At 41.6% G+C, this 12925-nt stretch overlaps 1 protein-coding gene across 2 annotated transcripts in view; it reads right to left on the bottom strand.

Moving 5' to 3' along the window:
- Nucleotides 1-4491, bottom strand: part of STX17 (syntaxin 17) — a 32642-nt gene extending 28151 nt beyond the window's left edge. Inside the window, exon 1 of one of the 2 annotated variants that reach the window (XM_027679054.1) lies at nucleotides 4379-4491. The gene's annotated coding sequence lies outside the window, so the exon portion shown is untranslated. Of the gene's footprint in view, nucleotides 1-4216; nucleotides 4259-4378 lie in introns of those variants that run through there. The other variant, XM_027679044.1, reaches the window with a different exon arrangement.
- Between the last annotated feature and the right edge of the window lie 8434 nt (nucleotides 4492-12925).

Below are 12925 nucleotides of genomic sequence, written 5' to 3'. Positions count from 1 at the left end.
GTTATTTTCTTCTCCTTAAAAATTCCCAAACAGTGAACTACCTTTCCTGACAGTGTCTACAAATCTCTTAAAATCTCTGCTGCCTAAAATCTACTGCACAGCAGGTTTGAGAAATGAAGAAAGAAATATAAGAACTCCTTACATTCTCATCAGGGCCTCCTGCTTAATGTTGTCTCAAACAGTATAGTAGCTTTTGTAACAAAAATTCTAAGCCATAAATTACCAGTAAGAAAATATGCAATGTCTTACTTTTTTTTCTAGTTCATATAATATGGTACATAAAATTAACATTACAACTTTTTTTTTTTTGCTGATGTAATTTCAAGGAAACCTTGCATACTTTATTTGGCTTGCGTGTTCCTAAGCATAACTTTAACAATTCATTTCTAAAGTAATAATGTCTGTTCTTTGAGTAATCAACGAATAGCAGGACAGTTTAGGTTGGGAGGGATTTTCACAAGCTATCCGGTACAAGCTGAATTAGATGTGATAGCACAGGCCCTCGTCCAGTCAAATTCTAACACCTCTACGGATGGATGCTCCACACACTCACTAGACCCCTCCTCCACAGTGTTTGACTATTCTCCAGGTTAAAAACAAACAAACAAAACAAAACCAGGACCAAAAAGACCTTCCTTGTAGCTTATGTCCATTGCCTCTTATGTCACTGTCATGCATCTTCAAGAGCAACCCGGCTCTACAGCTTCCACTTACAACAGTAATAAGGCTGAGCAACTCCACCTCTGTTTCTCCTGGAATATCATGTGCTTCAGCCCACTAAGCACCTCGCTAGACTCACAGGTGCCGAATAGAAGGGAAGTCACTCTGTGGACCTGCTGTTCCCCAGCTGCATTTACTAACACAGCCCCCAGTGCAGTTGTCCTTCACTGCAACAGTGCACTCAGACACGTATTCAGCTTGGGGTCCACCACAACACACGGGTCCTTTCCTGCAAGGCTGCTCTCCAAGTCTTCCCGCAGCCTGTTCTAGGTGTAGGGCTTTCTTCTTGCCTTTGCTGGAATTCTTGAGGCTTCTGTCTGGCCATTTCTCCGTCCTGTCAAGATCCCTCTGAGCAGCAGCCCTGTCCAGCTTAAAAACCACTCTCCACAGGCAAGTAAAAACACTGCTCTCAACTTCAGCTTTTTCAGGTGGTAATTTTGCTTCTGGCCTTGGATCTGAATTGCAGTCAGTGTCTACATGAACGTGCAGAAGTTCTGAGCCACCCCCAGAGAGTGCCATTCAGACCCCACACAATTGTGTGACAGATCACCTTCCCCTTCTGACCTCTTTGTACAGGACTGTCACTTAAACAGGGGCTTGGACAGTCCTTCCTACGGGCACTTACTGAGTTCCAAGCACAACAAAATCTCAAGTTCTCCAAGACAGGAATACATGGCTCTGATTCTTTAAAATAAATTCTAGTTTGAGCAAAAAAGCCCAAGAGGATACCATATCATTAAATCAGAAATTAAAAGAGCTAGATAAAACCATTTGTAACTAACTAACCTTTATTCTATTCACTGTGGAAGATATTTTGATAAACAAAGACATTACAGAATTTTGTCTTTTCAAACACTGATATTACAGGCCTGCTAGAGGTCATCTTCTAAGTAAAATATTTTCAATTTAATATTCGAAATGTCATGCACTAAAATTCAATTATATTTCAGTGACAGAAAAAAAACTTATTTAGAAGTGATCAAGACCCAAATGCAGAATAATTTTCAGTCAATTCTGTCAATAAGAAAGAAGATATATCCAAAGTATACTGTAGCAGCATTATGAAAGTATTAGGTGGTCAAAAAAATTATATTTATCTCCATTCTTAATGTTCATGTTTTCTGGAGGCCAGCCCCAAACTAAAACTGTAATTGTGACGTTAAATTAATATAAATTAACTTGACATCTGCACTTAATATGAAAATCATCTATGAATCTTACTACCCAAGGCACGGGAACATTCCTTATCCACTGTGTTCACCCCACATCCTGGAAATTATTGAAGTGCATCTTCCATAACGGATTATTCCACATGCTCTTGTTATTAAGAAACAGAGGAAGAGAACCTGAAGAGTTGCAATGGTTTGATCTTTGATTTACCAAATAAACAGGTATGCAAAGCAAACAAAATTTTTCAGCAACAGATCACTTCCTTTTTCAGCTTTTGAAGATCCAACCAGCATATGTTATCTTAGTTCATTGTTTGAATCAAACAATTCTAAAGGGCAAAAGACTCTTAAGGCATCCAATTCCAATTGCTGAAACCATAAATTTAGTTCTGACACTAACACAGAAATCTCCACTTACAATGTGGTGATGCATAGAAAGCACAGAGTCATAGAGTTGCAGTCAGAGTTAAAATTTTTGCTATGTATGGTAACACACTTGCCATTTGTTATTATAAATTTCAGTAAATGCTAATGATACACATCAAATCTAACACTCATGAAGTTCTGTTAAACTGCCTAGTGTTCTTCATTCATATACAGCAGAACAATGCACAATAAACCTCAGGAGTTGTGTTTGCCCAGGGAAACACAGCGTAACATGCTGATTTGATTTTAATTCACTCTCGACAGTTTAGACAACCACTGCCACTAGAAAAGCACTTCCAGTCTTGTAGTTAAGGGCTGTAAGGTCAAAAAGCTTTTCCCTTTTCTCACTGTAAATAAACTTAATTAGAATACAGACACTAGAATATAAGAACTTACAACAGCTTTCTCATTAAGGTGACCTGAAATACTTCTTAGAGTGGTACTGGCCCCAAAATTGCAGTTGACAGCAGTGACTATTGCTCACTTGGCTGAGGCCTGTACTTAGTAAGGAATGTGCTCCTGTGGCAGGCTACAGCCAAACTGCATTTTGGGGTTAAATTACATCTTTCGCCTTTTGTCTTAAAAGGAACCAAAGGACAATAGCTTTGTTAGGCTGAAATAAGACAGAATCACCAGCCCCAATGTGTTTGCAAAGTGACATGAAACTGCTTAGTGGGATAAAGAGCTACACGTGGAATCTCCCACAGAACACCCAGAATCAACAGCTGTACTGTACGTATCAGGCTGTGGTTCTTAACAGATCTGTGCACTTGGGGATCCCCTGGCAACATAAACTAGATCCAGGCAAGGCAAGGGTGCATGACTGCATTCTGAGAAATCAGAGCAGACAACAGGCATTTTGTGTTGGATTTACATGTCTAAGCCAGCTGCAGAATGGCAGAAAATACCTAATAACTAACATGTGAACACCTCTCTGCACACAGCCGAACCAGTGGAGCAAGTGTGTAGTGGGCTGATACCTGCCATAAGACGCCACAGTGCAGCTCAACCTCCAACCAGAGCCCTAATACTGAATTTTCTGCATTCCTGAACTGCACCTTTAGTCTCACACCAGAATCACAGAAACAACTGGGTTGGAAAAGACCTCTGAGACCACCTAGTCCAACCCATGACCGAACACCACCATGTCAACTAGACCATGACATTAAGTGCCATGTCCAGTCTTTCCTTCAACACCTCCAGGGATGGTCCACCTCCCTGGGCAGCCCATTCCAATGTCTAATCACCTGTTCTGTGAAGAAATTCCCCCTGATGTCCAACCTGAACCTCCCCTGGTGCAGTTAAAGACCAACAGGTTCCAGAGGCCTATCCTGCCTGCATCACAACCCTGAAAGGCCAGGGATGCATGCAGAGAGCGGAAGCGTAAGAATAAAGAAAGGCTTTAAGCCTTGTATCAAGACTTGGAGTGGACTTGGGCATTCCCCAAGTTGGGGTTTTTTTTCCTGACTTAAGCTTTTAAAAGCTTGGGGAATGCCAGGATAAACAATTCACCACACTGCACTTCCACTCCTAAAAAACTACCAAATAAATAAATAAAAATAAAAGACAATCCGAGCTGGTGTGACCGTTTCTGTCCTGGATCAGCTCCCCATGACCTGACCTCGGGCACAGCCGCTGTCCGGGGCACCCCCGGCTAGGCACCCCCAGCCCTTCCGCTGGGCTGGACTCCCGGTGAGGGGGAACCCGGGGGGAGCCCGCCCCCCCCCGGGCAGGGCCAGGCAGCGGGACGAGCCCCCGCCGCTGTGCCAGCCCTCCCCAGCCCCAGTCCCAGCCCGGGCCCGGGCAGGGCCGGCGTGAGCGGCGGCCGCGGCCTCGCCGAGGGGCCGGGACCGGGAGCTGCGGAGGGGACCCGACGCTCCGCTCCGCGCTGCGGCTCCTACCGGCCACGTCCACACAGCCCAGACCAGGGCCCGCCGAGCGCCCGCCAGGCCCGGCCCGGCCCTTCCCTTTCCCTCGCCTCCGCGGCGCGGGGAGCGAAAGCGAAAGCGGAGCCGCCCCGGCCCCGCTGCCCGCCGGTCCCCACTCCCCCCGCGGTGCCTCACCATGGGCCGGCCGTGTGCCAGGCGGTGACCGCGGCCCCGGGACACTGGGCGGGAGCCGGCGCGCAGCGCTCCCCCTCCGCCGCGGGGAGCGGCCCTGCCCCGCCCGCCGCACACACCCCCGCCACCGCCCCCATGTTTGTTTCCCTTCGGGAGCGGCAGGTCGCGGGCGGAAAGGGGCTGGAGAGGAGGAGGAAGAGAAGGAGGAGAAGGAGGAGGAGGAGGTAGAGAAGCTGCCCTGGCTAGGAAGGGAGTACCGGGAGACTGGGGTGACGGCTTACAGGCACAGAAAATTTTAATTTATTCTTCTAAAGGAGAGCCAAAGTTTCCCGACGTAATTTTAAGAACTTTTCGTAGAGTCGTAAAATATTTTCAGGTGGAAGGGACCCACAAGGATCAGGTCCAGCTCCTGGCCCTGCACAGGACATCGCCAGGAGTCACACCATGTGCCTGAGAGCGTTGTCCAAATGCTTTTTGAACTCTCTCAGGCTTGGTGCTGTGACCACTTCCCTGGGGAGCCTGTTCCAGTGCCCAGCCACCCTCTGGGTGAAGAACCTTTCCCTAGTATCCAACCTAAACCTCCCCTGATACAGCTTCAGACCATTCCCTCGGCATGTTTTGAAAATAATTTTGAAAATAAGTGTACCCTGTTTGTGTCTGACACTGACCATTGGATCTTCCCCCAACACCGCAGCTTCTGGCTGGCAGAGCACCTGCTCCCAGCAGGAATGCCCGCACCTCTGCGACAGGTAGAGCAGAACCTCCAAGGGCAGCCTGGTATCACTTCTGATCATTTTATCACCTCTGAATAGAAGTGTAAAACTGTCTGGCTACCTGGCAATATCTGTAGAGCAACTATGTTATGTCACTATTACACCACTTTTTAACTAAACTCAGCAGCTTTAATAGAACAATCTGAAGATCTCCAATGTACATTGATTTTGATGTTCTGAACAAGACTTGTGTAATCTGTTCATCTGTCATTCCATGCCCTTTTGGCCAGTTCCAATCTAATTTGGAGAAAGTCATTACAGTCCTTTTAAGTTTTGTGGAAATTGATATGTCGCTGAGGAAACAAACCTAAATTTGTTTCCTCGGCCAAAGAATAACAAGCAAAAAGCTCAGCTCTTACACATGCTTGTTAGCAGCAGACAGTCAGACAGTCAGTGTGTATATATTAGCCATCCACTTTACTGCTAGATGGAATTTTCATAGGGCTAATGGAGAATAAATTTTACTTATTGTAATTAAGGTTATTAAGGGGCTAAAGGATCTAAATCCACAGTATCTCATGCCTTCATTAGTTCTGTTATTCACAGTACGACTTCTGGAATGTCAATGGAGTACTAAGGAATGCCAGAGTACTATAAAACTGTGTTACACTGAACATATATTTAAAAAGACTGAAGAGGATGACATAGGCTAGCCTAGCATTGACAGTTTGACATAGATATGGAACAGAAACATGGAAGTGCTGACCTGGGGTACAGTCAATCAAGTGCCAATAACTAGATGCCAGTTCACACATTTTTATGAAAAAGATTTGATTAAATGCATTTGAATTTAAGTTTGGCTGATAAAGGCGGTAATGTTGATGTAATAGCTTCCATATGAGGTAGAGCAGTAGGCTATTCTCACAAGTACAGTGTGGAATGCAAATTCTGTGGAGTTCATAATAAGTGATTCAGGTGACAGTTCTCAGGAGGAGTAATTGTAAGTGAAGATCTGTCATAAGGTTGTTTTGGTGTTATTCTTGGCCTGGTGCTGTGAGAAATCACCTAAACAAAAATACCAAATGACTACTTTGATGTTGTAAATAAGGGTAAGGGCCGTTCACTTAGGTAAACTCCTTTGAATGACTTTGTAAACTCTTCTCACTTGCAAAAATACTCCTCTGAAGTTGGTCAAATTGGACATTGTACATTCAAATAAAGCCTCAAAGGTACACCTGGAATCTGAGGGAAAATGACTGGCATGAGACAGTGCTAAAGAGAACCTGGATATAAGCAGTTGAACATGAGCTCTCAGAGCAAAGCTTTTGGTAACTAATACTCTGAAGCAAAATCAGAGGAACATCAAATACAACTGGAATGGATATCCCCCCTTTTTATAGGACTTATGAAACCATTATCAAAATAATGCATTTGGTTTGAACATTAACAGTTCAAAGGGATGTTTAATATTGAAAAGAGTCCAGAAGAAAGTTATGAAAGGTATAGGAAATTTGCATTAACATGAGATACTCTAAAATCTTAATCCAATGCGGGTGAAGAGATACCTTTGTCATAAGCATAGTAGTACTTGTCTGGGTTAGAGCTGTTTGAAGAGTAGAAGTGTTGGTTTTCAGAAAACCACAAAATTCTGAAAGCAAAACTAAAATAAAAATGAGACTAGAAATATGGCGCATCTTCATTGACTATAGGATTATATTGCCTGTGAATCTGTTTTGAAAGAGTACAAAGTTTTCAGTAAAAAAATAGAGATTTTTTCAAAGATGCACTGTAAGTCAAGCATGCAAGCAGAATACATTGGCAGAGGTTCCGTGCAGTCCAATATGGAGTTTGTATGACCACAGGGTTATACTTATTCTTTCCTTTCCTTAAATTTGGTGACTCCAGAAAAAGACCAAGTCTACTTATATAGCAGCAAAAGAAGGAATAGGATCACAATGATGTTTCCAAAAGGAAAGATTTTTTTTTTTAATGAGTTCTAACAGGCAACATCTGAAGAGCTCCTGGCACATTTCCTTGTGAACATGACGTTCATGCCTGACTGTCCAGTTCTGCCACCAGTGCTATTGTGATTGTCTAGACAACCCAGCAGTGACTTCAGAGAAGTCCAAATCTCCTCAAGGAAAAAATGACAATGCAAAATGCTATGTCACTCATGTAAAGATCATCAAAGGAACAAGAGTTCCACCTTCAGGTCTGGGAAAATACTACCTCTGATGGCAAAAGATATCTCAGAAAAAAAAAATGTGTAGATGGAGTTGGACTTCGTGAATTACAGACAGAATCAGACTTGTACTACCAATCTGCAATCAACTCTGAGTGTTCTCTTACAGATCTGATGACCATGTGCGTTCCTATACAGTTATCATAGAAACTGTTCTGTATTACCAATAAATAGTATAGAAGAAAATCATGGAGAGTCCTAGAAAGGCACAAAACTGTTATATATCTGACTAAGGAAGAGCTTGCAGAAGTTTCTTTTTTTACATGAGATCATTCATAGTTTTCAGATACCTAGATTCAGAACCATGATCCAGATGTGCAATTAATTTAATGTGCTCAGCTCTATTCTCATCAGTCTTTCCTTACACGCAGACTCTCAGATAACTCATGCTGGGGATATTTCAGTGAGTGTTGCTCAACAGACACAGAACTTCCAAGATGCTTACATTATGTTCCCAGAGATCTGGGGTCCAGATCTTTTTCCAGTAGAGCATTTCAAAATTCTGTTGCCTTTTTCAATGCATTATTATTACAGATACACTGATTCCACTGTCAGAAGGCTTGTGCTGGCAAGAATGAGTAATAAAGTTTCCACTGTGTCATGGAAAATAGCCATTACTGTGTTGCAGTGACTAGTGCTCTCTCTCACAATCTTTCAGGAGCACAAGGTTGTTTGAAATGAGATCCCCTTTTAACATACATCTCTGAAAAAAACCAACAAACTCTTCCAGTAATTCCTGACTGAAGGGTGTTCTCCGGAATATGTGGCAGCACTTTCTGAAACTGTATTCTTGGTGTAAGCAAAATACTGGGGGTTGGTTTTGGGGGAAACTGTTTGCTACTCTTGGCAAAAGTTGTGCTGTAGTTTTTGACAGTTTCTAGAATTCTGATCCAAAGCCCTTTAAGTGTAATTTGTGGCAAAAACAGCTCAGATTTAGATGAGGGCTCTCAAGTGCGAATGAAACAGAAGAGGCTTATTATACATTAACATATTCACAGTAGCAGTAATACTGAAAAGGTTGTAAAAGTAGAAGAGAAAGCAATTAGGGCAAAGCAGGTTCTATTTTAAGAGAAACTTCCTCACTGGTTGCACTGGTTATTTGGGTCTTTTCCAGTATATTTACAAGTCTCACACTGTGACCTTGATGCAGGAATGGTTTACAGTACCAGCCATTGGTCTACCCTTGCAGCAGTCACAGAGGAAAGGCTGTACAGAGAGGATGGTAGGTACAGAAACTGTCTACAGCACCTGGACCACGGTAGGATTTTCCTAATAGCTAGAGCAGGGTGAAACAAGCATCACTAGCTGGTGGGAGCTCATGTTGCCAGCGCTAAGGGAATGTGCACCTGTGACACTTTGCCAAGGGAGCCTTGGCTGTCCACTGATGGCATAACCGAAGGAGGTAAAACGTAAAAACAAGTGTTTCCTGGGTTGTGGTCCTACCTGGAAACTTACCCATGACTAGAATTTCATCAAGATCCATGGGGTTTTTTTCCCAATGTCATTTTGTTCCCACTGGAGCTGAAGAGAATTTCTCCCACTCAGAACCTACTGATCAGTATGTGCTATAGCAGCGGTGTATCCAATATTCTCAGTTTGGTGTGTAAGGTCACCTGAGCAGTTTTACTTCAGAAGAAAGTTGAGCTACCTCAGTTAAAAAACTTTTAGTGGTACTTCCTTTTGTGCACATTTGTCTTGTGTTTTAAGACTGACTTGCATTGGCATCACCTTATGCTAAACCCCAGCAAGTTGCTCCAACTGAAAAAAAGAAGAGTTTCCATACAAGGCAGTTTTACCAAACAAAGGAAGTTGGTCCATTTTTTTTGTTTTTCTATTTTTTATATAAACAAGGCCTTAGAAATTCTGTATCAAATCTTAGTGCCATTCAAATCAATGATAAAATTTCCATTAAAATTAGCAGGGTGAAGATTTCCTTTTTTGTCCAGGTTCCAATGCTTCCTCAGACAAGAAAAGACAAACTGTATTCCAGGGGAAAAAAATAGACTATGGCAAATCAACTGACCAAACATTCATTCATCCAGTTCAGCCACCATGCTTACCAGTAAACATTCCTTTTGTAAAATCATTCAGCCTTGAAAGAAGGATTCAGAATGTCTTTTAATTGCAGACCAGAGGTGTAATATCATCAGCTTGTATTCATAATCAGTTTATATTAAGATATTTTAAAACCATTTTTTTATTTTTCTTGTTTAGTTAGGAAGGTGATTCTGATTCTGCTGTTTCTCTAACATGCAAATCATGAGCAACTGCCTATTCAATAAAACCTTCAGGGAATTTTAGAAACAAATTGAAATTTAGAATAGCCACATTCATTTGAGGTCCTTTTCCACTGACTCTGCCTTTAAGATTTCTAAGTTGTCTCTGCTTTCTCTCTTCCCCCTTATGGGATAACCAGAAAGACATTGTTCAGCTCTGCCAAAGAAGTTCCTGGTGCTGAGACCTGAATAGAAAACACCTGTACCCTGCCTAGTTTGGATTATGGAATATTTATTGGATATTGTTTTTCTGGATATGAAAAGTTTATAAGACTCTTTCTGATTTAAAATCCATGTGATACTCTAAGGCATACATGGAATTATAGAATAATCATTGAGTAGTAGAATCATAGAATCATAGAATCATAGAATCATAGAATCATAGAATGGTTTGGTCTGGAAGGGAACTTAAAGATCATGTAGATCATGTAGTTCCAGACCCTGCTGCCATGGGCAGGGAACCTTTCACTAGACCAGGTTTCTCAGAGCTCCATCCAAGGTGGTCGTGAACACTCCCAGGGATGAGGCACCTACAACCTCTCTAGGCAACCTGTTCCATTGCCTCACCACCTTCATAGTAACCAATTTCTTCCTTATATCTAATCTAAACCTACCCTCTTTCAGTTCAAGGCCATTATGCTAGCATCACATTAATCAGGAATGACCTATTAATCACACCGCTGGTTCAAAGGCCTTGCATGCCATGTAGCTTTGGATTGTCTCCAGCAGTGGCCACAAGAGATAATGAGGTCGGAATAAGAATTGGGCAACCATATATGCAAGTTCCTCTTTCATGTTCTCTCAGCCTTTACCTTGTTTTATACTGGGGGTTTCCTGAACCAGATTTGGTTTGTTTTCTCAGTGACCTCAGTGGATCTCTCTTTCAAAGCTCACCCAGTCTCCTGTAGAAAGTAAGGCTCTTTTGAGCAGAAAGTCCCTAGGCAATGATTTTCACAGGTCTGCTGCTGTCTGCATAAAGAGCCTGGCTCTTCTGACCGTTCATTGCTGTCCAACTTCCCCATGCTACTTATTGCTCTGTTGACCTCATTTCTTCTCTGCATTGCCTTTTCTTAGTCTCAACCACTCCTTGTGATCAATTTACTTGATAACTTTGATCACCCTTGTTGCCTTTTCAATTTCTGATTTTTTGGGGGGTTTTTTTGGTTGGTTGGTTTGGTTTTTTGATTTGGTGTTTTTTTCGCTCTAACCTCAAAATCTTTCTTTGTGTCGTAATGGCCAACAAAATGGTTAGCTCCTTAGCTTAGGATAGGCCATACAGTTGCACTGAAAATGATTGAAGGCAACATAATAAATAAGGCAGTTGTACAGAGAAATACTTTCACTCACAAGAAGAAAATCAGGGTGAGTTAGAAAGGACAGGAGGAATAGCTGAAATACAGTTCAACATCTGTTGCTAGAAAGTATCTGTCATTTCTAATATGTGGCAAGTGGTATACAATTTTAAATGTAACTGAAACGTTACCTTAGTAAGTCATAAAATGTACTTTCTCAAATCAGAACCTTCTATTGTCCTGTGCTGCTTTGATTCTTTCTGTCTTACACATTTTCCAGTATCCATCAATTTCTTTGTAGCTAGGGAGTCCCTCATGACCTGGATCTTTACAGTGATGCTTGCTGGCATTATCTTGAAAAGTGTAAGTCGCTTCTGGCAGAAGTCAGACCCTTTTCTCTGAGAGATGCAAAATGAGAAGATAGGCACTTGGAATTGACTCCTTTGCTGTCTCCTTCTTCCTCGTAGGTCATATCTAAGCCATGAGGGGGGATGCTGGTATAAGACAAATGGCTTAAGTTCGCATTTCAAACTTGTTTCTTTCTTCCCTGCTAGATGGTTTTACTGCAGAGACTTTCATCAGCACTTCTTGAAAAAGAAAATTGATGGTCTAGCACCAAAGATGCAAAGCTGAAGGGTTTGTCAACTCAGTTGTCAAGTCAGGTAGACTTTTTCATTACATCATTAATGTCGTGTATGCACTAAAACTGTGAAGTGCTCAAGTTCAGTAATAGTAGAGATGCTGCATAAACAGCATACATGATCCAAAGAGACTTTATTCCGTAGTAAGGTTTGTTTTTATAAATAATGGTTGAATCTTATTTTATTTACTTTTAGTATGGCAGTAGCACTATGAAGTCCTGAAGTTCAGTCTTGTAGAAAAAAACCTACTCTAGCATTTGGTTTCAGAGAAAGAAAGCCTCTGAAGCCTATTTTAGTTTAAAATGTAGTTGAAAGTTTGGTTTTCTTGATAAGTACTTTGGAATACATGTTCACCTAGCTTTGTGGAGAAATAGCTGTGCAAGTCCCATTACTGCTAATGCTATTACTAATTCCATGCACATCGTACTGAATATTTACATCTTTGTTTAGTATTTAGATGAGCCTCAATACTGCTGATTTCTCACTGTTACAGTCATCTGTAATACAAAAAAAGAAAACCATAAACATGTGATAAAGATCACTTTTAGTTAAAGACATTTAATGCTATTTAAAAGATAAGATTATTACAGTTTGAATTATACCCTAAATTGTGACTAAAAGGGCTTAATTTCTTACCTTGAAAATAGTAGATTGGATTAATGTTCTGTAGGCACTTTGAGTGTAGATAATTTTCTTTGCCTGCAAAAGCTCTGAGGTTCAGAGACGCTTAAGAGGGGCATTAGCTTAATTCTTGGGTGGTACAAAGAGTGAATTATTTTTAGCAGTTTTATATGTGGTGGCAAATACTGTCCACAGGATGGATTTCAATCATTTATGAGTGGTTCTCTTCTATGTCAGCTGCAGAGAGGTAAAACACTGGGAAAACAAAAAAACTCGAATTGTTGTGTGACTGTGTTGGCAATATTACACATTGATTGCTTAGTTTGAGTAATATGATTGGGTCTTATTTCAGTCTGACTGCTTTGTGCTGAGGGTCATCTCTGAGCTGGACAGCAGTCCTAAAGAGAACAGGACAGAGGTGATGAACACAAAGTAGCTTTTATGAGCCCCAGGCCTCAAAATAAACTAAGACAACATTTCTATGGAGCCAAGCACAAAGTAAACTGCTTATCTTTCTTTTGCAAGTAGCTTCTTAGGTTTCTTAGTTGTTCCTCTCAATTGTAATTTTTAATGTGGCTGTGATTATCTTAGGGTTTTATTATGAGTTTTACTGCTCAACCACTCTACTTATTACTGACTTGTCCAGTCTCTTGCTGTGTCTGGAATAGAACTGTTGCTCAACTGGAATAGTTGTCATTATTTTCCCAAGGAATACACCAAAAATTTGGAGGGAGAGAGAATCCAACACCTCAAGAGATCACCACT

Source organism: Neopelma chrysocephalum, unplaced genomic scaffold (assembly GCF_003984885.1).
Source record: "Neopelma chrysocephalum unplaced genomic scaffold, ASM398488v2 Primary Assembly neopelma1_22b, whole genome shotgun sequence".
In the NCBI taxonomy this organism is placed as follows: Eukaryota; Metazoa; Chordata; class Aves; order Passeriformes; family Pipridae; genus Neopelma; species Neopelma chrysocephalum.
This window is presented reverse-complemented; position numbering and strand designations above follow the sequence as displayed.